Source organism: Athene cunicularia (assembly GCF_003259725.1).
Source record: "Athene cunicularia isolate RWA chromosome Z unlocalized genomic scaffold, athCun1 chrZ_part4, whole genome shotgun sequence".
NCBI classification, from domain to species: Eukaryota; Metazoa; Chordata; class Aves; order Strigiformes; family Strigidae; genus Athene; species Athene cunicularia.
Genome location: NW_020799145.1, coordinates 4,711,073 through 4,738,185, shown reverse-complemented (window position 1 = coordinate 4,738,185; position 27,113 = coordinate 4,711,073).

Genomic DNA, 27,113 nt, shown 5'->3' with positions numbered 1-27,113 from the left:
TTGCCTGTTATAACATTTGCTTTTAGTGAGCCTTTAATCCAAACAAAGAATTATTTTGTAGAAAAATAACTAGCGGTCCCAATCCAATATTGGGAAGGGTTCTTAAACAACCCCAAAAGTGAGATTAAGACAAACGAGGTCAGATGCCATACAATCTTTTAAGCTTTATTTCTGTAACAATGGTGTAATCAAAACAGGACAGATAGAAGAAATAAAAAAGGTCAGAATACTTAAGCAAGCAAATTGTAGAGAGGCATCAAGATCAGTTACTACCACCACAAATCCAGCCATGTCCTGTTGGCTCAGTCTCAGTGCAGGGATGGGGTATTTGTTTCAAGCTCCGAGCTCCTAGCTCCACAGAGAGATGATGTCAAGATCCCAGAGCTCGTTGTCATACATGACACCCCGTGTCCTCCACGTGCGCATGCCCAGGTATTCACAGTGGTCACGTTGGGGTGGGGGTCGACCTGCGGTGTCTTCAGCCTCCTCACATCTTTCTCACCCTGATTTCCGTTCCACCCAGCTCACACGCAAGTGCTTCTTGGTAGGCACTGCCAAGGATGTCATTGCCCTAGCTTCAGGCTGATATGGTGGTTTCTTTGGGGACCATTCATCTCCTTCAGAGCTCACTCCTCCATGGTGACAGGATGTTGAGGAAGTGGTAGTGGTGCAGCAGCAATGTCGAGACAAACACAGTCCATTACAGTCCCTTAAACCAACTTGGATGCTTATAGTCCATCTTTTATGGTAACTGCCAGCATGATAATTGAGGATACATTCTATATTACCACATAACTTTTACCAGAAAAAATATAGTTAAAAATTTGCACCCAATAAGCACATCAACACTTCCATTGTCACCTGAAATTTCCAGCTGAATTCCATAGGAAAATAGTTTAATTGAGCATGAACAAAAATAATAGATGTATCTTTAAGATAGTAGACTATATTTTCTATCATTAAAATCTAAACCAGTAATTGACTGTTATAATCTAGTCATGAGCTTTAATATCGATGATTTCTTGTAAACATATTACAAGTAATGTGACACATGGAAATGAAAATGCTATGGGAAGCATATTGTTTTTCCATTCAAATGTCTGTTAATTAAAAACTATCCTACTCTTGTACATCTGTATATTTTTCTCCCCACACTTGTTTGTGGGTAAAACTTTTGCCTATCTACATTGCTTGCCAGTTCCCTGTTTCTGACAACTTAATGGATTCTAGGCAGGTTTACACATATATGGGAAATTGATGGAGACTTTAGATTAGGTTTTAACAGCAAGTGTTGATAAGAAAAAGATGATTCATGATAGAGGGATGCTTGAGATGACACAAAATAAATCAAAAATAACTGATGTCTATTCTAAACTACACACAATTAAAAATAATTTTATCTTTATCTTGAAAACTTAAAAACAAAGATGAATGTTCCAGTGAGTCCCATTTACTACAATGTGTTATTGTTTGGTGCTACAAGCTGTCTTTGTTCATGTAGCAAAGCCATAGTCTATATTTTGATTCTGGCTGTATTTATTTGATTATTATAGTTACTGTGATCTAGTGGTACAAATTCCCACCTTTGTATCTATACCATAGCTACAGTATAGCAACCATTCAGTGGCTCTGTGAGAGAATGTATGCTTCTGTCTGTTCTGTAACTCTTCCATGATTAACAGTCATCCAAAATCAGAAATAAAAGTGCTATATATCAAAAAATATTCTAAAATCAGCCACAAGATCTCTTTGAAAATGTTTGAATTTGTCTTTGAAACTGTCTATACAGGCACTTGAAATCATGTATTGGAAGAATTCAGCTCGTTTTGTCACATATTTGAACAAAGAGGGAGGCTGCTGATGTGTTTTGGGACCAGTGTTAAGGGATTTTGTAGTGTGTTTCCTTCTAGAAGAAGCTTTAGGTAGAACAATAACTAAAGCTCTCATGACCTAAACTGAAGCTTCTCCAACAAAACTGTAACCAACTGTTATCAACTTTTCTCTCATCTTCACTTCTGTAATTTTTGAGTTTTAATCAACTTACAGAGAAAAGCATCCCAAATACCATTCTACCCTAGGTTTCAATTCCTTCTCTGTGAAGTAGCCTACATGTGCTTACTCAAGGGTATAGAAAAGTTGTGTGGAAACAGTAGACTGGAAAGGTTTTTGTTGTTGTCTGAAGAGAAGCTACAGAGGTAGCACAAGCCACTTCTAAAAAACATTTAATGTACATACGCAGTCATTAATGATGAAATCAAAAAGGATTAAGAAATTATTTTAACAGAACTAAATTCTCTGTGATAGACACCGATTGGAAAACCACAATGGTCAAATGCTTAGCACAAGTAACTCAGATACACAATAGTGATCTCCACCATGGCAGGCAGAGGCATGAGCTTCAGGGTTTAAAGCATTATAAATATAGCTTCTGTACTCCTTTCTTGATGAGGGAGGGTAAAGGTGGGAACTACTATCTATATGGTGCAGCTCTATATTTTAATAATAACATCAGGAGACTAAAATTTACTTCAGCTCTGGCTGAAATTAAGTGAAAAAAGTACCAGTCACTGAAACACGTAACTATGAAACGCCATGTTTCAGTAAGCATTCCTAAATTGCTAATGGATGGCCAATAACACTTCAAATCCTTCTGCTCTTCCTGTCCCTCTGGACATTTCATTTGGAAGAAAAACTTACAAATTTGAAGTACTGCAGTCATGGAAGTAGTAGATTTTCCTTTCCTTTATTGCAGAGGGTTTTTTTAAATAGAAATTAGGTGTCTCTGATAGTCACTTTATCAGAATTGTAGGAGATGTGATGACTTAGTGCTTCATGCTCAGATAGTATAGTGTTCTAATAATAAAATGGGAGTGGAAAGCAATGAAGTCTCAGACTAGATGGAATCAAGAAAAAATCTTGAAATCTCTTTTTTTTCTAATTTTTCCTTCCTATGATAGAAAATAATTTGCTAAATTAGGTCTTTTAAAGAAAAGAAAAAGTAAAAAGAAAAAAAAAAAAACAACAAAAAAACTCACAACCAACCAAAGTACAATTCAGGTAATATTTTTTCATTACCATTAAAAAAAAAAAAAAAGTATTATGAATCTTTGATGCTTCTGTTGTATGTAACAAAGAAAATACTGGAACTTGAGAAATTTCTTGAAAGGCAGATCACTTACTGTGAAATGCTCAGCTGCAGGTTTGGTTTTTTTCTCTTTTAAGAATAAATTTACAAAAAAATATCCATACACAGTGAGCATATATTTTTCCACTACATTGATAACTGTATGGTACTTTTCTCAATATTCATCTGTATCTTGCCTTATGAAATCTGATCTCAGAACACAAATTTTAAAGAAATAAAAAGTGAGCAACTATGACAGCATTAACTAGCAACCCACATCCATGTGCTGCAACCTTCTGCTCTGAAATGAGAATCATGTGGACTATGTCTAAATTCCAAACCCTTCTGGTTTCTGTTTCTCTGAGTTGCATGGTTGCATGGACATGCAAAGTCCACAAAAATAATGTATGATACTTAACCCTACATTAGTCCCTGGCACAAAGCTGAATCAAAGGGTTTTGTTTGAGATATTTTCTTTTGCTTTTCACTAAAGGCAAGATCACCAAACTGTAAACTGGTCCTGTATCAGTGTTACATTCCTACATACTGACATATACTTTAACTTCTGACATTGAAATTATAGTTAAATAGTAGATGATAGGGGTAAACCACTATGGATTAAATGAGTTGCTTAGTTCACTGCTCCATATTTCAGTAGCACATGCAGAAATGCTGTTGAGTTTTTGCTTTCAACAGTTATATTTAGCTACCATTAATATATATATGGAACTGTGTGCTTAACATTGTTTTTTTATTGCTAAAATGCCTCTTTTCTCATTCAAGATACTGTGCCTAGCTGGAGTGTTGGGGAATATGCCTAAATTTGTTATTATTTGGAAAATGAAATTCAAAGTGACTTCTTCATTAAAAGGATTTTAAAAAACCCTAACCTTTGCAAGCATAAGCCTAATCACAAACACTATGTTTTGAGTTTGCATTGCTAATTTAGCCTCATTTTATTGCAAATTCTGGAATTTTGCACATTCTTTTTAGGCTATTTCAGTATCAAACCGCATTCTGTCAATGTCTCATTTAAGCCTAATGTTTTATTCAATATCACATGTATAGCACTATATAAATGTAATGATTCTAAGAGATGAGTGAAGCTAAAGCTCTTTAGAAATTTATTACAGATGTTATTTTATGTTTATTTTATTGCTTTCATAATACAAATTAGTAAACTAATTTTATTTTTACTCAGAACAGTTTGGGGTTTTTTTTAAGACAACTTTTACTTCTAGAGAAGCTTTGTGAAAGTTTGTGAAATGCTAAATCAATCAGAAAAATATGTAACTTTGCTACCGCAGAAGAGCATCTCAAAAAAACGTTGGTTTTCATATCAGAAGTATTCATAAGTTTTCCACAGGAAATGAATAAAGAACTACAAAATGAACACGGCTTTTATATTAAGACTACCCTAGGTCCAAGGGAATTAAGAAAATTAAGAATTGCTAAAATATTTTTTATTTTTCTTTTGTAATTGATGTAAATTGAGACACTAAAAATGTTAAAGAATATCTTAGTGATGTCTATAGACAATTTATACTGTGTGCTAAAATCTTTCAGGTTTCCTATATTTTTTTTTCTTATTTACCAAAAGTAACAAAGAATTAAATTGTATTAAAACAGTTCTGATTTCTTCTCTGTTTCTTGTACTAGTTCCACTAGGCCACAATAAGGTATCCCTGGAGCCTTCTCTTCTCAAGGATAAACAACTCCTTCTCTAACAGCCTTTCTTCATAGGAGAGGTGTTGCAGACCTCTGATGATCTCTATGGCCCTCCTCTGGACCCACTCTGAACTAAGTGCAATTTCTACTTGGCCTGTTGAACTTAATGAAATTCTCACAGGCCCACTTATAAAGACTGTCAGGGTCCTTCTGGATGACATCCCTTCCCTCTACTAAATAAACTGCACCGCTAGTTTGGTGTCATCTGCAAAGTTGCTGTGACTGCTCTCAATTCCATTGTCTACGTAATTTGTGAAGATATTAAATAACACTGGTCCCTGTATGGACCACTGAGGGACAGCACTCATTTCTGGTTTCCACTTGGACACTGGGGCATTGACCACAACTCTTTGGATGCATCCTTCTAACCAGTTCCTTATCCATCTAACAGTCCATCTGTCAAACCCATATCTCTCCAATGTAGCAGCCAGACTGTTGTGTGGGACTATGTCAAAGGCCTTACAGAAGTCTAGGTAGATGACATCAGTTGCTCATCCCTTGTCCACAGATGAAGTTACTTCATTGTAGAAGGCCCAGATTAGTCATGCATGATTCACCATTTGTGAAGCCATGTTTGCTGTCACCTCCTTATCTTCCATGTATTTCACATATTTTCCAAAAGGATTTGTTTCATGATCTTACAAGGCACAGAGGTGAGAGTGTCTGGTCAGTAGTTCCCAAGACCCTTCTTTTTATCCTTTTTAAAAATGGGTGTGTTTTTTTCCCCTTTTCCCCGTTACTAGTCATACTTTGCCTGATTGCCACTATCTTTCAAATATGATGAAGAGCAGTTTGGCAACTTTGTCTGCTAGTACCCTCAGGACCTTGGGATGAATCTCATCCTGGCATGCATTCCTTGCGTACTCCCCCAGCATCTACACTCACAGGATTAGGGATGTTAGAGAACATGTCCCTGCTTAGTCTTTTACTATCTATTTACCAATTTGCTTTAATTTTTTCTCAACCCTTTGTGAACCTCCTAATGTTATTTACTTGAATAACCTTCTGTGGCAACAAAGTTCATGAATGGTTTTATAGAAAAAGCAAATAATCTGTTTAAAATTGATCTCTTCTCTTTCAAGCTGATATCCCCCTCCTCTTGCCCCTTAATTCTAGTATTTAGGAAATAACTGTTGTCTTTACACAACACCTTCTTTGTTCAAGCATGCTCAGTCTCTGCCTTTGCCTCTTCGGTATAAAAACTGCAACCTTTTTAGTCTCTCTTCATTAAGCTATATTCTTTCTCTCATTTTAATGCTCTGTACCTTTTTTAACTCCACTTTACCTTCATGGAAATGCAGAGAAGACAGCTGCATAAAGTATTCAAAATAAGAGCATACCAAGATTGTATATAACATCTAAGTAGTGATGAGCATTTTCTTGGCTTTTGTGAATGTCACTATACAGTAAATTATTAATTTTAGAGAGCTGTCAATGATAATTCCAAGATATCTCTACTGAGTTACAACTGCTATTTCAAATTCAGCATCCTGTAAGTACAGCTTTATTTTTTTCCCTAGAAAATTTGCATGTATATACACTGAAATCCATCACCATTTTGCTTTCTCACTTGATGTTGTGAGGTCCTTAAGGACTTTGTTACCAGAAATACAGGTACCCAGGAGAACTTAGTTCTCATGACCTTCAAAATCTTACATGTCACGAAAAGGCATTGAGCAAAACTATTCCCACCGCAAACACTTGGGATGTCTTATCCCTTAACTGCTTTCAGTCTATAAAAAAAAGAATTCCTTCAATCTTCAACAGTTCAGTTTCTCTGAAGACATTTAGCTGGTGACAAAAAATCAAGGGTTTTAAAAATCCAAGTGTGTTATGAACATTGTGTTGCCTTTATCTGCACTGTGGTATAACAATGTTCCAGAGCTCCAGTAAGTCAATATAGTAGCCCTTCCCTTTTTAGAAACTGTTCTCTTTACCAGTAGACTGCATTCATCCATGCCTTCAGTGACCATCTTTTGTCTCTAGTTCCAAGGGTTCTCTCTAGAGCTCTTCTGGCAGATGCAGGTGTCTTCAACAATCTAGTATCCTCTAAAAACGTGGGGTTTGCCACATGTAGGTGGTACACCTACACAATTTCAAGCTTGAGTTTTTTCTGATTTCTTAAGTGAATGTCATCCAATGATCAGCATCTAACTCCTCTATTTGGACTAATCCATCTATAATTTGCTCCTCGAAGAGTGGGGCAAATACAGAAACCATTCCAAAGTTTTCAGAAGTGAAGACTGGTAGAAAGAACATCCTGAACTTCTTTTCTATCATATTAGCATTCTTGGCTACATTTTTTACACAGTTTTCATCAAAGTAGTGCTACTGATTCCCTAGACAGTCTTCTTCTCTTATGTATTTAATAAGTTTTTGCTATCACCTTAAGGATTATTTTAGCAGCATTATGCTGTTCATGGGTTAATAATATAAATCTATCACCACCATTTTTATTAAAGGAGCTCAGGTTCTGCTGAATGAAAGAAAAAAAAAAAAAAAAAAAAAAAAAAAAAAAAAAAAGCCACACAAGATGTAAATAAAATTAAAAGATTGAAAGAATCCAAAGTAACTTTCATTTAAGGTAATAGAAAGACTCTGGTATTTGGGTGACATCAGTAACACTAAGCTTCTTGAGTAATTACCATATTATTATTAAAGAATATGCATTGAAAAATAGTTATACTACTCAGTTGAAAAAAGGTGAAACATAAGGAATAACGAACCTTTCACACAACCAAATATTGCACTAATTTTAGGAAGGAGTACTAAATTAACATCTTTATTCTGATGTACTAAGAAATAGTTTCATTTCCTGGATAAATAGTATTCTTATAAGATTTTTTAAATAATTAGTAAATATTTCAGCATTCTGGGTAGAATACTATATAGAATAATCCATTTCAAGCACTTTCTACAGCATTTTCTGGCATAGTTCACATTTATCAAGGCCCTGTAAATCTACTAAACAAAATCAGAAACTAAAATTTGAGGAGAGTGGTGTGACAAGGAATGACAGCATGTTTATAAAATATTTTTTTAAAAAACACTAGAGAGAGGAAAAGATAATTTAGAAGTACATAAGCTTAAAAATTAAAAAAAAAAAAAAAAAAAAAAAAAAAAAAAAAGGCAAAGGCTTTGTTTTTAGTTTATTGCACCACTTCAATCAACATGACTAATGTATACTGTTGTGACTCTACATGCCCTATATGGTGCTAAATACCTCTGACTGTAATGAAAATACTATGATCTTGATAAGAGTATGTGTGATATTTTTTGAGATGCTCCATTTTGCATGATTATTATTTAAAGGATGATTGCTTCCCAAATGAAAAAAAAAATCCCTAAATTAATGCATCAGCACAGCTTTATGCAGGCTTGACATACATCTGTCACTTGCCTGTATCCCTGTGGCTGATAAATCTGCTATAGATTGCAGACAGTTAAGGATAGAGTCTTTTCTCTTTCCTGCATCATGTTTTGAAAAAATAGTAGATAATAACTGGAATCTTAACGTTATGGATTTCAGATTTCTAAAAGAGAAAGGTATTCTTAGACATGATGGCATCCTATCTCAGTATTTCAGGTCTGTCATGCTATGGAAATAGAGTTCAGAAGTAATGACCTGCATGCATACAACTTTTGTGAGTCTATACGGCTGTAGGCTTTTTATGAATGTTTTCTTTTTATCAAACATTAGGCTTTAGCAGCCCTTCTTTGTCATAACTCTTTTATCTTTTTTCATAACAGGAAAAGAACAGTCTCAAATTCTGCCTCTTTTGTAGTTCTTGCCTTGTGTAGTGTTCTGTACACACAGAAACAGAACTGCATAAAACATTCAATACTATTCTGTGTAACAAGGTCATTAAACACCTGAGACAAAATCTGTTGTAGTAGCATAGAAAATTCCCATTGACCTCAATGGGATTTGGGTCAAGTGAAGTCCATTAGAATTTACAATTAAAAATCTAGGTACTTCAAAATTTGTGCAATACAAACCTTGTTTAACGGTGTAGTCCTTATATGAGACTTTTGTCTAGATAATAATCTTGTATTTCTCAGATGTTTTAAAAAAAAAAAAAAAAAAAAAAAGCTTTTCTATTCTGAGAACAAGACATTTTCCGTCAACATATAAACAAGTATATTTTTATATTGTTCCAATTTTCATTTTACTTCAGCCTGTATTTCTTCCTGTAGTAGCCACTTGAGTCAGAGTTCATTATTTGTGTTAGTAATACTAATATAAAGATGTACGTTTTTTAAGTGTATTACTTCATTTAAGAGGCTTCACTTTCTTGACTGTCCTGAGGCCTTGCAAAATGTGGAGCAAATATTATTCAAAAGTTTGTATTTAAAACAGAAGGGGAGGGAGAAAGAGGAGAGGCAAAACATAGCTGCATTTTTTAAAGAATTCTATGTTCCTTCCATCCCATTAATTCCTTAAATTATTTTTCCATTCATTTTTCCCATGACACATTCATCACTTTCAAAAAGCCAGAGTCCAAATGAACCAGATGTGCTGAACATGCAAATAACTGCAAAATAGGTTTCCCTGGAAACCAGATGAAAGCCTTCAGAGCAGCTCCACCTCCTGCTCAGCTTGCCTTTCCCTTTCAGCAGTTCAGTAATAGCAAATCAAAACACTTATACCCAGATTGTCCCCTCCACTTACATGAGCAGGGGGTAACCACTTCAGGCAGGATTCAGAAAGGAAAGACTTCCATTTCATTTTTTTTCACTGTTTTATTCTCTGTAAATCTGTAACTCTTCTGTAATAGTAGCACATGGATTGGGTAGGATGGGCATTTTTGCAGATGGTATCAGGCAACAGCTGCCTTTCACATTGTTCCTTGGCAATCCCATGGTTAACTGTGTAGTATATCTACTAGAAGACCACTCCAATTAGCACTGATTTATCTGGAATCCCTTCCCCGGAACTTTACACTACTATTGCAGGGTATTTTGAAATTCAGATGGGAACTAAATGAGTACCCAGAAAACTCACCTACCACAATCTGCTAGGTTTTTTCCCACATATTCTGTGCCATTCTGTAGATGCCAGAGGTGTAGCAATGAAAGTATGCCTCCTTTCCTTTTGACTGCATCCTGCTTTTTGCCATGGTTCTCAGCAGTTCACGTGATTGAGTTGCCTTGGTTCCTGCCAAACATTTAAAAATTCTAGTATAGTACCTCTGGTACTAGTAAATTGCTGGAACACTTTAGCATAGCTTTGAGCCTTTACACTTTTTCACACAGTACCAATATAAAAGAAATAACACAGTCTCAGCAGATGTTCACCAATAAGTGGCATCATCATCATAGAATGGTTTGGGGTGGAAGGGACCTTAATACCATGTAGTTCTAATCCCTCTGCCATGGGCAGGGACATCTTTCACTAGACCAGGTTGCTGAAAGCCTCATTCAACATGGCCTTGAAGATTTCCAAGGATAGGAGATCCACAACTTCTCTGGGCATCCTGTTCCAGTGGCTCACCACCCTCAAGATCCCTTTTCCTTAATATCATGATCTTTTCTGAGTTCACAAATCTTTCCTTTTACAGACCAACTGCAGTATAACTAGAGAAATGTTGCTGTAACAAGAAAGTTCAGTAGAAATTTTCATCACATTGTGAAGCAATCATGGCTTACCCTGAGAATGAGGAGAGGACACCATTTGATGCATTACTTCTGTTTTCATTACTCATCTGGTCAGGCAGAGGAGGAATAAATCACAGTGTTTCCACCCAGACTAGAATAAATTTCTGAAGGGAGAGCTGAGTGAAGTACACTTGTTAAAAATTGTCAACTGAAATGAACACAGGACAACAAACAACAGAAGTATCTTGACCTGTTAATGAGATGCTGCTATCTGGATTAGCACGTATTTGCTGTATTTCTAATTAGTTTTCATTGTATTAACATGCTAATGTTAATATGATACATTACTTTCAGTCGTGCAGGCATAAAGCCAATTTTTAGGAAACTGGACTTCTAGAGAACAAAAGTACAGAATAAATGAATAAGTAATTTACAAAACTACTCAGCCTAACTCTACACCAGAGAGACAGAGTTTATAATCCACCTTTTTTTTCAGTATGACACTATAATTAAACAGTGTTCATATGATTAGCATTAGCAGTGATCTCCTCTGGAAGCTGGCACCTCGGATTTATTCTGATCTTCTTTCCAGTACAAGCAAATATTATACCTGACTTCGTTTCTGTAGAGTTGTGTCCTTTAAATAATAACATGGCACAGAGTATCTGTTACAGCCCAGAAAAAAAAAAAAAAAAAAAAAAAGTAATTTCTGAGGAGTAAGTTCTGGTTCATCGGAATGTAGAGCACCTTGTTTTGTCAACAGCAGTAATATTGCTTGGACTTAGGGAACATTCTTACTGATTCATGAATATTCTGAGGGGACAGATTAATCTTTTGTGAACCATACAACTTTGATGAAACTACTGTTTAACATGCTGAAGTGGCAAATTCATCTTCTCCTTGTACAAAAGGACTTCCTATAATAAAGACTCTTTGTAATAACAATAAGGTATCTCTTTGGGGAATGTTTATTGGAAAGTGTTTGCACTTTGAAATACAAGACATTTTGCCTTGTATTACACATCTCCCTAAGGATATGAGTGTATGCCGATATCCAATACATTCCATTCAACTTTATATCTTAATTATTATTTGGGATATTCTGTCTATACATTTGTCTAAGGTTAGATAAGCTATTTATTAAATTTCATAATCTGTTAACATGACCTTTATTGTATTTCACATCTTCTGTCAGTGCATGCAAAAGTGAGGCAGATGGCCCACCACACATTAAGGTAGATAGGCAGGTAGATAAATAGGTGGCTAGACAGATTTCAGTACAGGCAGAAAAACTGAACTGCAGCTGTAAGAACTTCTACTGAGAAATCTGTGCCATGTATGAGAGAGTAAACCCAGATCTCTTCTTGATAGTCCAGCACTCTGAGTGCTAGACAGCCCCATTAAAGGTGTTCGCAGTGCTCAGCTAGTATGGTTTCCCAGTCCTTCATGTCACCAGTGATCTATCAGGTTAAGGTGACCTATTCCTTGGCTGAATGTTACTGATGTGAACCAACACATTTAATCTGGTCCTGTGGCATGAATGCAACGACACTGTAATAAATGCTGTGCTTTGGAAAACAGATACTTTGTTCCATGGATTAAAGAAATCCGTGAGGCTCCAAGGTTGCAAGTTGCAGACCACTTGCATATAGTTTGGTAAATATGATTGAAGAGTGAGTAGTCTGTTAATGTCATGACCTTTACAATCTGATACCATTTCCTGTAGATTGATGATGGCCATACTGCTATTCATCTGTATATTTTTATTAGTGAAGGGTACGTGAAAGATGCAGACATAAATATGAATATTGCTCCGTGAAACGAATTGTGTATGCAGACTAAAAATAAAACCCTACGAATATTTCTAGTTTTCTAGGTGGAAAACAAGCTACACATTCTTTCAATTTTCATACTTTGAGAACAGGACTTTTTTCCCATCTTTCTTTTTAACTTCAACAATTTCATCATGGTTTATGTTAGAAATTAAGAGGTTTGGTCTCTTATCTACTTGCCTTTAGCAGCACAGCCTCAGATTGTGAATCCCATAAATATTTAATGTGATCTTTACATAGAATATTAAGGAAATAGAGAGCAGATGTTTATAAATGTTACCAACAAGAAAAAGACTGATTGTATTTTATTTTTTAAATAATTATAATTATAAAAATAAGAAATGCAGGTCTATGTGAAATATCTGTATTATGGAAAAATTAACTTGCTTTGTATTTCACAATACTGATAACACTGTGCATCCACCAAAGTTTCCAGCCCAAGAGTTGAAAAAACTGTCTCTATATTTCAGTTTATAACCAGGCCCAATATCTACGTGCTCTGAAGATGCTGACACAGTTTTACAGGGGGGAGGAGAGCATTTATGGGCCACAGTTGCATAAATAGTCTCATCCTCATTGTCACATACTGCTCAGATGAGGGAGACAAGGAACTTAGATTCATAAATTCCCAACAGAGGGGACAACAGTGAGACAAGTCTCAAAGAGCATGCACAGACATTTATTTATTTCATGTCTGCACAGAGATGGGTGCTAGGTGGTAACTGCATAAAGCTAGCACATCACACAAAGGAACTATAGCCTATTTATCTTGTTACATGATTAATAAAAAGCTATCTAAATTTACACTCATTGATCTGTAATTACAATTACATCTGCCTCACTTGCTATGTCAAATAGTATGTATGCTCCTTACAGGTGTGGGGAAGGGGCAAGTCTTTTTAGTCTTGAATTCAGTCCGTGGTCTCAGTTTCCCCCTGCCACCTTTACCTTGCTTTCAATCATCTGACTTTGGTGCCTTCTGGGGCAAACTTTTAGCTCATCTTCAAAGGTATAGTTGTTAGCAAGGCATGACTTATTTATGTAAAATTGAAGTAACTCAGTCCCTTATCTCCTGGTTCCTTCTTTTGACTGCAAAAGTCCAAAATCAGTAATTGACCCTGTCATCGTTCTATTTACAAGTTCAGAATGAGCAGAGTAGAAAATTTCTTAGAGACATCATTTCTAAAAACACTATATTATTATTATTTAACTTCATCCATAGGCAACAGAGGAGTACCAACCCCCCACCCTGAGCTCAATCAAATCCTTTTCAGAGGCAGTAGGTGTTTGAGGGGCAGTTGCTGCCATGTCACCAGATTGGGGTTCCACCCTCCTACTGTCTTGAGAGGTCTGCTCAATTCAGGGCAGCACCTTCCTTTTGCCTTTCCATGCTCAAATGAACTTTTTTTCTAAAGACATAGCAGACATACCAACCATTAAATCTGGGGGAATACCCTGTTCAATTTCCTCAGCCTACAATAGGTTTCCCTTTGCCCCTGAGGCTCGCAGGGGGTGTGTGCAGACTTTCCAGATGTTCCAATCTACTTACCATGGGCTTAGGTTTAGTTGTTCCCCCATAAGACCCATTTTCTGTCCATAATTTATTAACTCTTGGACCACCTCTCTCTAAGTCATAATACCCCCTTGCTGATTTCATCTGCCTCTCCCATGGGGTTAATATGTCCCACAAACGATCTGGTAGTTGTACTGAATGTAATTTCAAAGAGTCAGGTAGGCCCTGAATCAGGGGAGTCATTCTATTGGGGTTAGCAGTTAATTGCAATGGGGAAGGCTGCTGAGGCACTAAACACCCGTCGAGCAATAATTGCAAGCAGCCTTCTGCAGAGTTTTGATCAAATTTTTTATGTTTGGGGTCTTAATACATGCTAGATCTCCCCTTCCCAAGAAGTCCATTCCTCCAGCCCAATAGGCAGCTTCTGGATCATGCCAATTATTGTGGGCCCAGACCATTCCTGAAGGTTTAGGACAAGCCTTATACTCCTTTAGTTTCTCAAGAATAAGGGAGGAGTCAAGCACTGACATTTCCTGGGCAGTCATGATTTGCCACTGCTCAAACCTCTCCTGTCTTATACCTGAGAGGTCACTTCTCACTTCTCTTCCTACAAGTTTGTCGGATGGAGAATTTGTATCCCTCCAACCATCCCCCAGCATATAGTTGAGGGGCCACTTCCCCATTCTCCTTGTCCGAGTTTGTCGGATAGAGAATCAATATATCTTAGGATTTTCCAGCACTGAAGGGGATCCTGCCAACAACACCAATTTTAATGTCATGTCCTGTTCAAATGAGGGAGACAAGTGACTATATTCATAAATCCCCAGTGGAGTGGACAATGGTGAGACAAGTCTCAAAGTCCAGACATTTATTGATTTCCTACAATGTACTAAGTGGATACATGATAAGTATATAATGAATTATGGCAAGCAGTATAGTATGTCTTGCATTATCTAATGATAATAAGGAAAAAGGCAAAAAAGAAAAGAAGAAAAGTAGAGAAGCAGAAATAGAGATCACCGGTCTAGGTTCCTGCAATGGTCCCACCAACGAGGGTTGAAGGATGTATCTGTCTTCTTTGCTACACTTCATTTCTTTTTTTTTCATTTCTCACCTCACCTAAATTTATATACACTTTTCTTCAGTTTCTCACCTAAGTCAACCTATCTATCTACACATCACATATATGGGGAGGGGTAAGGTGAATTATATGATGATATAACTAACATGATCTTGTTAATCTTCATTAGTATACACAGGGTTGTCAACTTTCATGTGCATTTCATGGATAATGAAGCAAAGATCATTCACAAGACAGACAGCCCTTGAAACTTTACAAGATGCACCAGAGCAGCACCATCCTCTCTCCACAGGGTTCCTTCCTCCAGTTGCACCTTGTGCTATCCAGAAAGCCTTATCAGCTTCAGCCTCCACATTATCCACCTTGTGACTATAGTTTTGTTACTTGCAAGTGTTTGAGACATTCCTCATCTCAAAGGGTCTTTACTTTTTTTTTTTTTTTTTTTTTTTTTTTTTTTTTTTTTCCCCAGGTTGTTTTTCTTCATCCTGTTTCGGGGAGCTACAACTCAGCTTTCACACTTGGGTTGTACCCATTCATCCAACCTTCTTCCACAAAGTAAAAAAGAAGCCCCAGTATAAATTATTTTATTCCTGAAATATATCAGAGGCTTTACAGAAATCTTATAGAATACAAAATGTAAAAGTTATTTCAGAAAATTATGAGAGACTTTATGACTTTGCAGAAACTACAAGGATTTCATTTGACAACTATGTATAATCCACAAAGAATAATGTTTCAAGATCTGATTCAGTTTTGTGGTTTTAATAGCTGGTAGGAAGAGAAAACAAGAACTTTAATCATGTTCACCACACCTTTAATGATGTAACCAAGTCTAGACTGGAGGACAGATTGCAAATAAGGTATAGTTTCTGGAAAATCTCAAAAATCTGTGTCTGAAATTCCTGGTGGAAATGGTGTCCTTAACATGTTGAAAAAGATAACAAAAAATGCATTTCTTAAAAAAAAAAAGAAAAACAAGAGGGAAGATCTAGGGAATTGTAAACCAGCCTCACCTAAATCCACAGGAAGATCACGGAGCAAGTCCTCTGGGATTTGTTCGGCTTTAAGAGAAGGCTCAGTAAGGGGAGGCTTTATTGATGTCTAACTACCTAATGAGAGGATTTAGAGAAGATGAAGACAAAATCTTCTCAGAGACATGTAAAGAGAAAAGGCATCAAACACAGGTTGGAATATAGGAAATCTGTTTTGGTTTTTTTGGTTTTTTTTTTTTAACAAACACTGCTCAAACCCTTCAGCAGGTTAAACAAATATTGGAAGAGAATATCACCAGGGATTTTGTGAAATTTCCATCTCTATGGATATTCAAAACTTGACTTAAGAATCAATCTGAGCATCCTCCTCAGGTCCTGCCCATTCTTCTATTCTGCAGCAGAGGTCCTTTCCTGTATCATTCATTGTATAATTCTGCAATTCCATAATTTCCATAGGACAGTGGGAAGTTCAGGGGCCTGGAAGTTTAACTGGTTCTTTCTTGCTTCTGAGACAGAATTTATTAGAGTAAAAAAAAAAAAAAAAAAAAAAAAAAAAAAAAAAAAAAAAAAAAGGTCTTTGTTTGCCTTCTTAGGAATATTAAACCTATAGAAATAATAGAGCTAGTCTAATAATAAATATTTTTTAAACTAAGCATAATAATGACTAGAATGTGGTTTGAAAACATGAAAAAAGACACCTAGCTATCATTTATGTTCTCAAATTTACCTTGTCTTATAAATTCCTGAAAAAGAGAATGAAAAATTGTTGAAGAATTAGTAGGATAAGATAGAACCGCAAGCAACTGTACTGAAAAAGGTAATGCAATTTAGTGCTTTGTACATTTATTACATCTGTCTTCCCAGCTTCCCACACTAAGACACTTTGTCTCAATAGTTTGCTACATTTCTAGAGACTTTATGGATCATATTTCACACCAACTTAGCACTCAATGTCTTGTCCTATTGGATAAATTCATAACTGCTAAGGGTCACACTGCAAAACAGTGCAGAGGCACTCAGGATCTCTGTAAGACTGAATTCCCAGAGAGACAGCCTCTGACATTGTTGGATAACTTGCTGGTGGTTTGGAGCAGCTTCTCTCACCACTGTCATTACTGTGCTGCCAGTCCAACACTATGCATGTATAAGGGTGGGCCTGCAGGAGAAGAATGAGGAAGCTTTAACAGGGAGGAGGATATATCAGGGACTATGGTATTCACTCGCATATGATTCCAGCAGGTGCAATTGCACTTAGTTTGAGAAAACTCCATAAGAGGTCAGAGATAACATGCCTTTGTACAGAAGGGCAGAGGCATCTTAAAGCCTATCTCGAGAGTCTCAGGAAGCACTATCTTACCCTTCCAGAAGACATACAACACGATTTATCTCAGTGTTCTCAGCTTTCTAAACATTTTCCTTCCCTTTGCACTCATACTGTCTTCTACACTGCTCTCTTTTCCTGGTCTCTTCTCCTCATAACATTTTGTAGCTGTGTATGTGGGTGACTCTGTAGTCTTAAAAAAAAAAAAAAAAAAATTAAAAAAAAAAAAAAAAAAAAAAAAGTCTTTAGACTGTGACATTGCATCTCTGTTCTTGAACCTCAGTTCATCCCTGAACCAGACCCCTTCACAGACAAGCTATCTACAGTGCTCCACAACTTTTTGGCAGCTACCTAATTTTGCCATCTATACATACACCCTCAACTTCTTTGGACAGGAGTTTCCAGGTCTGAAAGAAACAACAGAAGTCTTCAATATCATACTCGGAAGTCGTTAAAAATAGATTTTTTTTTTTTGAGAACTAAGTTTAAGTTCATAATGATATGCCATGAACCAAAATAGTATGGAAAAAAAAAACACTAAAAAAACCACCAAACTTATGAAAACCTCAAACACTCTTATCAAATGGGTGTTACCGTTATCTGAAAGGGGTGTTTGAAACCTCAAAAGACATTTCTTTATTAGACAGATAAAGAGACTGACTTAAAGAAATCATTTCTCCAGGCTTTTATTTAACTGGTTAAGTGAGAATCTTTTAGAAGAAAAAATTATTCAATCCAGTCAGTGCAGGAGTAATCAGATTTGTAAACCAACGGTGAATATTTTTAGAATATTTAAAAAAGGAAGGCAAAAAGAGCAGGAAGGATGTTTTATGGAATAAGGTATAACTTATCTTGGTTAGGGAGTTTATTTTAAAGCAAGGAATTTTACCTCAGAAAACTTGGAATATTTAGAAATGACAAAAAAATTTCTTTCTGCCTGAGGAAAGATTTCAGTGTAGAGCTCATCAATTTTATTACTGAAAAATATGTGATGAATACTGAAAGTATTTCTTACTTCCAAGAGTAAGACTCTGAGTTTCTTGACACAAACGTGAATTAGAACTACTTCAGAGAGTTCAGTGCATCACATACCCAGCTAGAGATAGTCACACAGATATGCTGCTTGTAAATTAATGGACTGGCACTGGTTTATGCAATATGACTTTTTGGCCCACAAGAACCATAAAACTATGAAACTTAAGCACTGGGGAAAAAAAGCATTTAAAGAAGCATTAAGCTTAATGTTTATAGAATATATTCAGAATGAAAAGTCAGGAGAACGCCTGTTTTTTGTTTTTTTTTTTTTTCCTCAGATTGAGTCTATCTTTACAGTAAGTATCATACTGTTTTAGATATGATGTATATACATTTTTCTGTGGGTTTGCCCCTGTTTTAATGGTTTGCCTAATCCTTCAATATCCTCTACACACCTAGGTAAATATTTTCCTTGACATCAAGATTTCTTCGTGGCTTTCACCCAATTAGATCTTCAGAATTTTTTCTGAGCACCATATACTTATCTACATCTACATGACTAAATAATTGAGCATGCAACTCTGAAACAGTAGGAAGGGAGGACAATATAGGTATTGTTTTTACAATTTATAATCAATATTTTCATTTCTACTTATGCAATTTCAAAAGGAAGTTACAAAATGTGGCCCTTTGGATCTAATTATTTTATTTTAGGCAGCTTTAATAAATTATGCAGAATATTATGACACCATCTTCTTTAATAGATGGCTACCTTTCCCTGAAATTGTTTTAACAATCAGAAGAAAAAACTGTTCCATTATGATTCTTTCCAAGCCACTGTACTAGAACGAATTCAGACCATTCTAATTGGGTGACATCAGGCAGCAGTGAAAATGCAATTTGTTGTGAAATTTGTTTTTGCATTTTGCATGGAAGCCCAGTGTTCAGCTCTTTTGCAGCTCTCTGTTGGACCTTATCAAAGAACATACTAGCTGGAGGGCATCAGCAGCACTGAGCATTCAAAGGGAAACAGAACAGCTGTGTTCCTGACAGCTGGAGCAAGCATGACGTCCATCAGCAAATAACAGGGATATCTAAAACTGTTCTCCTTAGCAGGGTGCACCCAAATCCTGTTATGTTGTAAATGAGAGTTCTCAGTGACTGCCAATTCCAACCATTATTTTTCCAGTAGATGATAAACATTTCTTTTTACATCTGTGTATTTGTTTGTCATGCTGTCATTCATCATCAATAAAGTAGATTTAGGTAAGAATTATAAGAGGATAAACTGTTTCAGAGAAGCTCGAGCCTAAGAATCCTCCTATGTAGATCACACTGCAAACATACACAGAAATTCCATACAAGAAATACTTTTTCAGTTCATACTTCTAAGCCTAAAATGAGCTGCTAATAAGGTGAATGTCTTCTACCTAAATCATCTCTGCATCATTCTTTTTTATCCTGATATGTTATCTACAGTCCAAGAATTTTCTCTTCATTGTCATCAGTTCACAGAGATCAAGATAAATCTGAATTTTATGTTGCGGTGTCCAGAATACATTAACCCTATACTGCTTATCTTACAAAGTTACCCAAATCATAGAATCTTATTTTGGTCTGTTCACTAGATGTCTCTGCAGAGAGAAAAAAATAAGGGGGGAAAAAAAGAAGGAGTAGTTCATGTTTGATGTTCTGGATTCTGATCAGTGTCACTGTCACGATTTCTGTTTGTCCCTTTTGAGTTGTAATTAGAATTCACTTTATTGGTCTTCCATGGAGATTATTCCTTATGTGAAAGTGGCTTGTTGGTTAGTTAACCTGTTTTTCTATTAAAGCAGCTATGATTTATCAAATAAAAGAAGCTGATAGCTTATTTAGCTTTACTTCTGTCTCTAGTTTTTACATATTTCAGCTCTAAAAAATCTGTAACATATTCCTTAAATCACTAACATTACCTGAGGTGAGTTACACCATTACAGATGTAGCTTCAACAAAATTAGTCCGAACTGTGAAGTTCAAACCAGCTTTAGAACATGGCCTTATTATCAAAAAGCTAAAAGCATCCTGGCCACTGTCTTATTCTTTCAGGTCACATGTTGCTTGGGAATAAACAGATATTGTATCTGGTATATTAAGTTTTAAACTGGAGTGTGTATCTCTATATGAACATGAGTAGCAAAGACATGTCTCACAAGTTGCGTTCAGACTCCCAGCTTCCAATGTGCACTTCATGTGTTCATGCTTTCTATGGTTTAGACTCCCTCTTCTGAGTCTCCCAGAGAAGAAATATATATTTCTTTTTAAAGTGTCCCCACAAAAGAAAAAAGAAAAATCTTGAATTTTAACTATTCATTACAATTTCTCAACAACCACATAAGCCTATGTGTATTTTATGTGGCTGAATCTTTGCAAAACCCAAAATGCTGAAATGCTATGACTAAAATTTTGCCCAGAGAAAATAAAATAACATTGCATTAACGAATATGCCTCTTCCTTCAGTTACTAAATTTTCACTTGCAATCAAGACATTAAAGAAGTGACAGTTAAACCATTAGAACTGAAAAATCTAAGGAATGAAAAAGAAGATTTGAAACAAAAGCTGCTATTCTGCAAATGCCTTAGTCTAATGTGTCTGTGTATTTGAGTGATAATGAGAAAGTTCATGGGAACACCATCCAGGCTGCTGACTTGCCGCAGAGACCAGTGAATTAAAGTCTAAATATCTTCTGTACTAACCTGCCTGAACTTCTAATTCTTATAAAGTTACACATTTGTTACTCAAAGTAAAAATCATTATGCCTTCAGTTGAGATCTAAACATCAATTCTTTACCATCAACTCTTATTTATGCAGCTGTCATGTATACTTCTATGCATGCTAAGAATAATATGTTTTGCTTATATAAGGACAGACTGTGTCCTTTCCTAACATCTTACCCAGGTGGGCAGGAGCTGTTTCCCTGGTCTCTCAGTGGGCTGCCACCCACTGACAGCAGCTTGTTTTGAGTCTCTTACACAGGGGGAAAAAGGGACTCAAAAGTATATAGGTCTTTACAGTGCCCAGGGGAAGACTGTTTTTCCCACTTCCAAGAGATACAGCTTGCTGCCTTGTACAGATGCCTCTAAAAATTATCTAAATTGCCTCCTGAAGCAGTGCTGTACTGTGCTGGTCCTTGCTCAGGGCTATGACTAAACACAGTAATCTAGTTTTTACAGCTGCAGTATGACAGACAGGGAGGCAAGATGCCTTAATTAACTGTGTTTACTTATGTACAAGACACAAAACCAAAAATTGATTGAAACTCATTTGAAAACAACAAGACTTCTTCCTACCTGCTGTTTGTCAGCTAAGAGAGGTTTTCAGTGGAATTTGAGATTTGTTTTCCTTTTAAATAAGTGATTTATAATCTCAGTAGTTCTAATTTACTATAAGCAAAACATCAGATTAATAATGTGTTTAAAATTAGTTATTAAATTCCCATTAGACTAAATTACCTCCCTTAGAGATATAGAAGACTCCATATTAATTTGTCTCTTAATAACTATTTCACCTATTTCTGATAACACTGGTAATTTTAAGGTTTGTGTTACAGCAGTTTACTAGATATTTACACTAGGACCAAGACTCGTAGGTCAGATTATATCCCCTATTCTCTTTGGTGAATCTTTGTTTGAGTAGAAAATAATAAAGTAAAATGTTCTTTTAGGAATCCTTTCAATGCAGGAATAAGATGCCATTCATTTTGAGGGTTCTTTGGCTGAGGTCTGGCATGAAATAACCTTTACTCTTCACCCATATCTGTCTAGACTCTTACTGGTCTAGGTGACATCTCCAGGAACGTTTTTCTAAAGATGTGCCCATTATTTCTCAGTTGCAGCTTGCCTAGAAAGGAAACACTGTTTCCTGTCATTTTTAAAAACATTTTTACAAATCCTTAACACAGTGAAGAAAATACACACCTTTTTTTTTTTTCTTTATTTTTTTTCTTGCTGCCCATTCTAAATCTCTGATGAGTGAGCTGAAATTCTTATTTGTATTAAACACTGCAATTTCTTGAACTTGAACAAATTTGACTCCATTTTACTGGCTTATGAAGCTACCTCCCTCGAAGTTCTTAGAAACAAGAGGAACTTGTGGTAGCAGAATGTTTCCTTCTCTGAAGTGAGTGGTCTGAAACCGTGGGTGTGACTTCACAGAGCAGTAGCTGTTCTACAGTAACTGTTCTCCAACATTTTAAAAATGTACAGAGACATTTTTAGAGATTAGTAGTGATTAATAGTAGTAGAGATTAATATTCACAGGGAACATTAAAACACAGAATTGCTATACTGCTGCTAGTTTGAGAATTACAAATTGAGTTATTGCTGGCAATACATACACATATATATATGTATGTGTATGTGTGTGTTGAAAATTATGTGCAGTTAGCTCACTAGCACTTTGTTTAGACAAGTGATTGTCAACTGAGTATTTCTTGATTTTTCTACCATGTGTTTCTTAAAGAGATATAGCTGTAAATTGTTGGTGACATCTATTAAAGCCTATTTTTGCACTTAAACCACATAAACTTTACAAAGTCCGTACATGCAATGTGTGATGTACCTTTTCCACTACCTTACTCTTTTTTTTAATTTGTCTTTGTTATATATAAAGCAGAATACATGTTAAAAATTTGCTTCTATTTGTCAAAGTTAGCAGCATTGTGCTAACAATGAAAATCTTACAAGTAGTATATTTTTTTTTTTTAATGGAAGGAGTAAAGGCCATACATGTGTTCAGTTTTATTTTATTCTTATTTCTCAACAAGTGTTGAAATGCATTTAAGATGTCTTGTCAGACAAGAGAAAGATTGCTATTAAAATATAACCACCTGTATTTTAAATAATCTTATAGAATATAGTGCCAAATTGTCTTAACTGCCTAATTGCACTGGTTAACTTGAAGAACCTAAGGTATACAACAGTATTAACCTCTTAAATGGTATTGGTTTTTTACAGATTATCACCATTATTTGTAGAACATAATTAAATTTGAAGGCCTTCTGAAGAGCTTTGCTGAAAATATCATAAATTAAAACAAGTGAAGAAGAAACGGCACTGCAAAACTGCCAGTTACCTAATGCCCTTAGTCTCTGTACTCATCAGTGTACTTAATCCTTAGCATATAGTTTGTTCCATTTTCATATTTCTAAATGTATGTATATGTCATAATTAATATGTTCTGCAGGTTGCACTTGCTGACTTAAGAAACATTAATTTAAATGTTTTGCTGAATCAGGATCTTTTTGTAGCTTAGGTAGTAAAGGACACATATTTCCAAGGCTATTTTTCTCTTAACTTGTTTTATGATTTTGCAAGCGACAAGCCAGTCTGCCACCCTCCCATCTGTGCTCCCTTTTCTACACTCAGAACACAAACTTTTGCTTCTTCTTACATAATTTTTAATGGTAATACAACACTGCTGATGCTGCTCTTTTATCTTGATATAATCACAAAGCCCTTAGTTAACAAATGGATTTTATTTCTGGTTCCAGTCTAAAATGCTTCAAAATAAAAACAATCTTAGACACAACCACCATGTCCTTTATAAACATTCTTATTTCCTATCTCTCTTTGTTACATTTGGTTGTTGCCGTTTGTCTGCTTTCTGCTTTTTTTTTTTTTTTTTTTTTTTTTTTTTTTTTTATTGCTATATGCATTGCAGAGTGATGGGAAGGCTTATTTCCTCACAGCAATGATCCCTTAATGCTGTCAGTGGTCTTTCCAGGAGAAACTCTTTCAATGATAGTAACATCCTGTGTTGATTATGTGTTTTCCATCCCTTTCTCTAATGAACTACTATTATTTCTAAAACTTCTAACATTTCAGTTTGCATATGGTATTATAACTGGTATACATGGCACTCCATATTGAAAAATAGGGTGCTGTTGAACTATAGCACTTTTTAATCACTGTACAATCTGTTTAGCTACTGTATGAATGAGATGAATTGAGGGTTGAATTTCTTCCAGTCTGCAAAACCATAACAATTTATCTCTTGGAGAGACACAAGCACTAAAAATGAAAGATGAGTGGATATACAAATCTCAGTTCTCCATGTATATAGTACATGCCCGTGGCTGCCTGGAGTCTGCATCCTAGCAGAGAATGGAGTGGGAAGGTGTTTCTATTCTGAGTGTCACAATTCCAGAAAAGACTTCTTCACGCTACTTTATGAAACAGCAACAACATAGGAGCAAACCATAAACCTAAAAGTATCAGTGTTGTTTTGGGAAATGATGCTTTCAATATGTTTTTCCTGACACAGCCACAATGAGCAAAGGACACCCATGTGTACCCTATAAATTAAAATTTAAAGTATCAATTTATATAATTATTATTATATTGTTTGTTTTCTCATTAGCACTGGCAGTCACAATCAACAATTAACAAACATATTTAGAAATATGATTATATTCATTTAGATTTAAACTGGTTTAAAGCCTGAATAAAAAAGGGTTTATACATTTAGGTCTAAATCTATTTCTTAAAAACCTATGTTTAATCTTGTCATGGATTATTGCAACAGCCTCTGTGAAACTGGTAATGGGCCTGATTTTCTTCTTAGACACTAAGTATGCAATAAGTTATAAGCAACTACCATAAAATACAGTAGACTCAGGAAGAATTAGGTTGGGAATTGCAAAGACATTAGAACAAAAGGTTTAGAGACATTACAGAGAAGTCCTGTAGTTAGGGACTAAATCAGCTAGAGCACTGGTTATCTTGGAAGTCACTGAGAAACACCAAACCATTTGGTTTACCTGAGAGGGCTATACCTACTCACAGATACTGAATTTAATTCTTGTGTTTGGGTATCTGAAATTTGCCAAAAGAAAATGAAATATTACAGTATTTACTTTCCCTCCCAGATTTAACTTCTAAGCTATGTGAACATTTTATCTGCTAATATGTTTTACTTCTGTGCTTTGACTGTGCCTAACATGGCAATATGTTGAAAATCACATTAGATATTTATTTGCTTGTTTACATACTTAAATACCTTTTGTAAATATGACCTCTGGAACTGCAGAACTATTAGGTTGTGTCTGTCTGCTAATACTACTCTCAAATTATGTGAAAAAGAGGGTATATTAATATCTATTCTAGGAATTCCTACAGGAATGCTAAATGCCTTTAGTCATGTTATTAAATGCATGTACAGTATCTGCCTACAGCTCCTGGCTCTCATTTAGGGAAAGCTTTTGTCATTATCTCTGTCAGCCAGTTGCTGAGACCTCACAGCCTTGAAAATGTCCTCAGATTTGAAAAAAAAAAACAGCCAACCATGTTGTACCTTAAAAGACTGAATCCTGCACTTTTAATCAGATTTTATATACATCTGCGGTCTGCAATACAGCCTGTCTGAGGAAAGTATGTGTTCTGTCATTTCCTATTGATAAGTAGATAAATAGAAACAGGAAAATCCACTAGATATCCGTGCTCAAGCATTAGGCTAAAGAAAAAATAAATCCCTGAAGCATTAAATTTCCAGATTTTTTCTATTGATAATACAATCTCAACTAGAAAGCTCATAAGCAAATATTGCTATTTTGAGTTAGGTGATTACTGGATATCTTTTCCTGCAAAAAAATATAACTTTGAGTCTGTAATAGTATTCTCCTGTTTTAACTATTGAAGTTTCAACTTCAGTTAACGGTATTTGACCAGTTCTCATATGTTGGTCTCTTTATATCTTAGAATAAATCAGGCTAGAGGAGATGCAGAAAGTCTCTAGTCCAACCCCTTGTCCAGAGAAGAACCAATTCTGGACTCAGACAAGGTTAAGCAAGGTTTCACATCAAGGCATGAAAACCCCCTGTAGTGGTTTAAGCCCTGCTGGGACCGGAGACCATGTTGCCGTTGTCCCTCCCCCACCCTCAGACACAAGTAGGGCACAAACCCTGGGTTAAAATAAGAAGAAATTTAATACAACAGTGTGATAAACAATCTGAACAACAACAATAGCAATAATAACAACAACAAACGGTAAACAAGACAAAAGATATACAGAGAAATACCACAATGGATACAGACAGCCCCGTGTCCCCGTGACCAAAGCCACAAAGGAAAAAAGTTCCAGCACTGCCACTCGCTCAGGGACCTGACATCAGCATGGTATGAATAACCGGCTGGAGATCCCTTCCCCCTCTCTGCTGGGGAAACTTAACCCTATCCTAGCTGAACCAGGACACCCCCAAAGCCAGACACAGTCCAACCTCCTTGGGCCCCTGTCCCATTCTTTGGGCAAAATGTTTTTCCTTATATCCAGCCTAAGCCATTAGTGTTTCAGCTTGTGCTGCTGCCTCTCACCCTCCCACCACACACCATTGTGAAGAACCCGCCTGCATCTTCTCTAGCCCTTCCCATCAGCGCTCTGATGCTGTTGGATACCCCCAAAGCCATTCCTTCTCCCAGTGGAACCAGCCCGCCCTGGCACTTCAGCCTCTCTTTAGAGGGCTAGGGCTTCAACCCCCTTTTGGTGGCTTCTGCTGATTTCATTCCAGTTAATCTATATTTTTCTTGTATCAGAAACCCCAAACTGGACAATATATCTAGATGTGATACAGGAAATGCTGAATAAAGGGTGATCCCTCAATGCTATATGCCAGCTCACACTGCCTCATGAGATCTCACCCAATCTCCTTGGCTTTTTGAAGATGGCAGAGAATGGCCTTGTCAAAGGCACCACCTCAGTTGTTGTTCAACAGATTGAAATGGGTTGTGAAATTGTCTCATGTAATTCCCAACACAACCTCATCCACTGCTGGCCATTTCCCTCCTTGAACACTTTTAATTCGGATATTTTCCTTGATCAGTCCTTTACTGCTAATGTAGAAGCTCTTGCTGTCCTTGATCTGTGTCATTACTGAGCCTAGTTGGATTTTGGTTTTCCTACCACCAATCCTTCA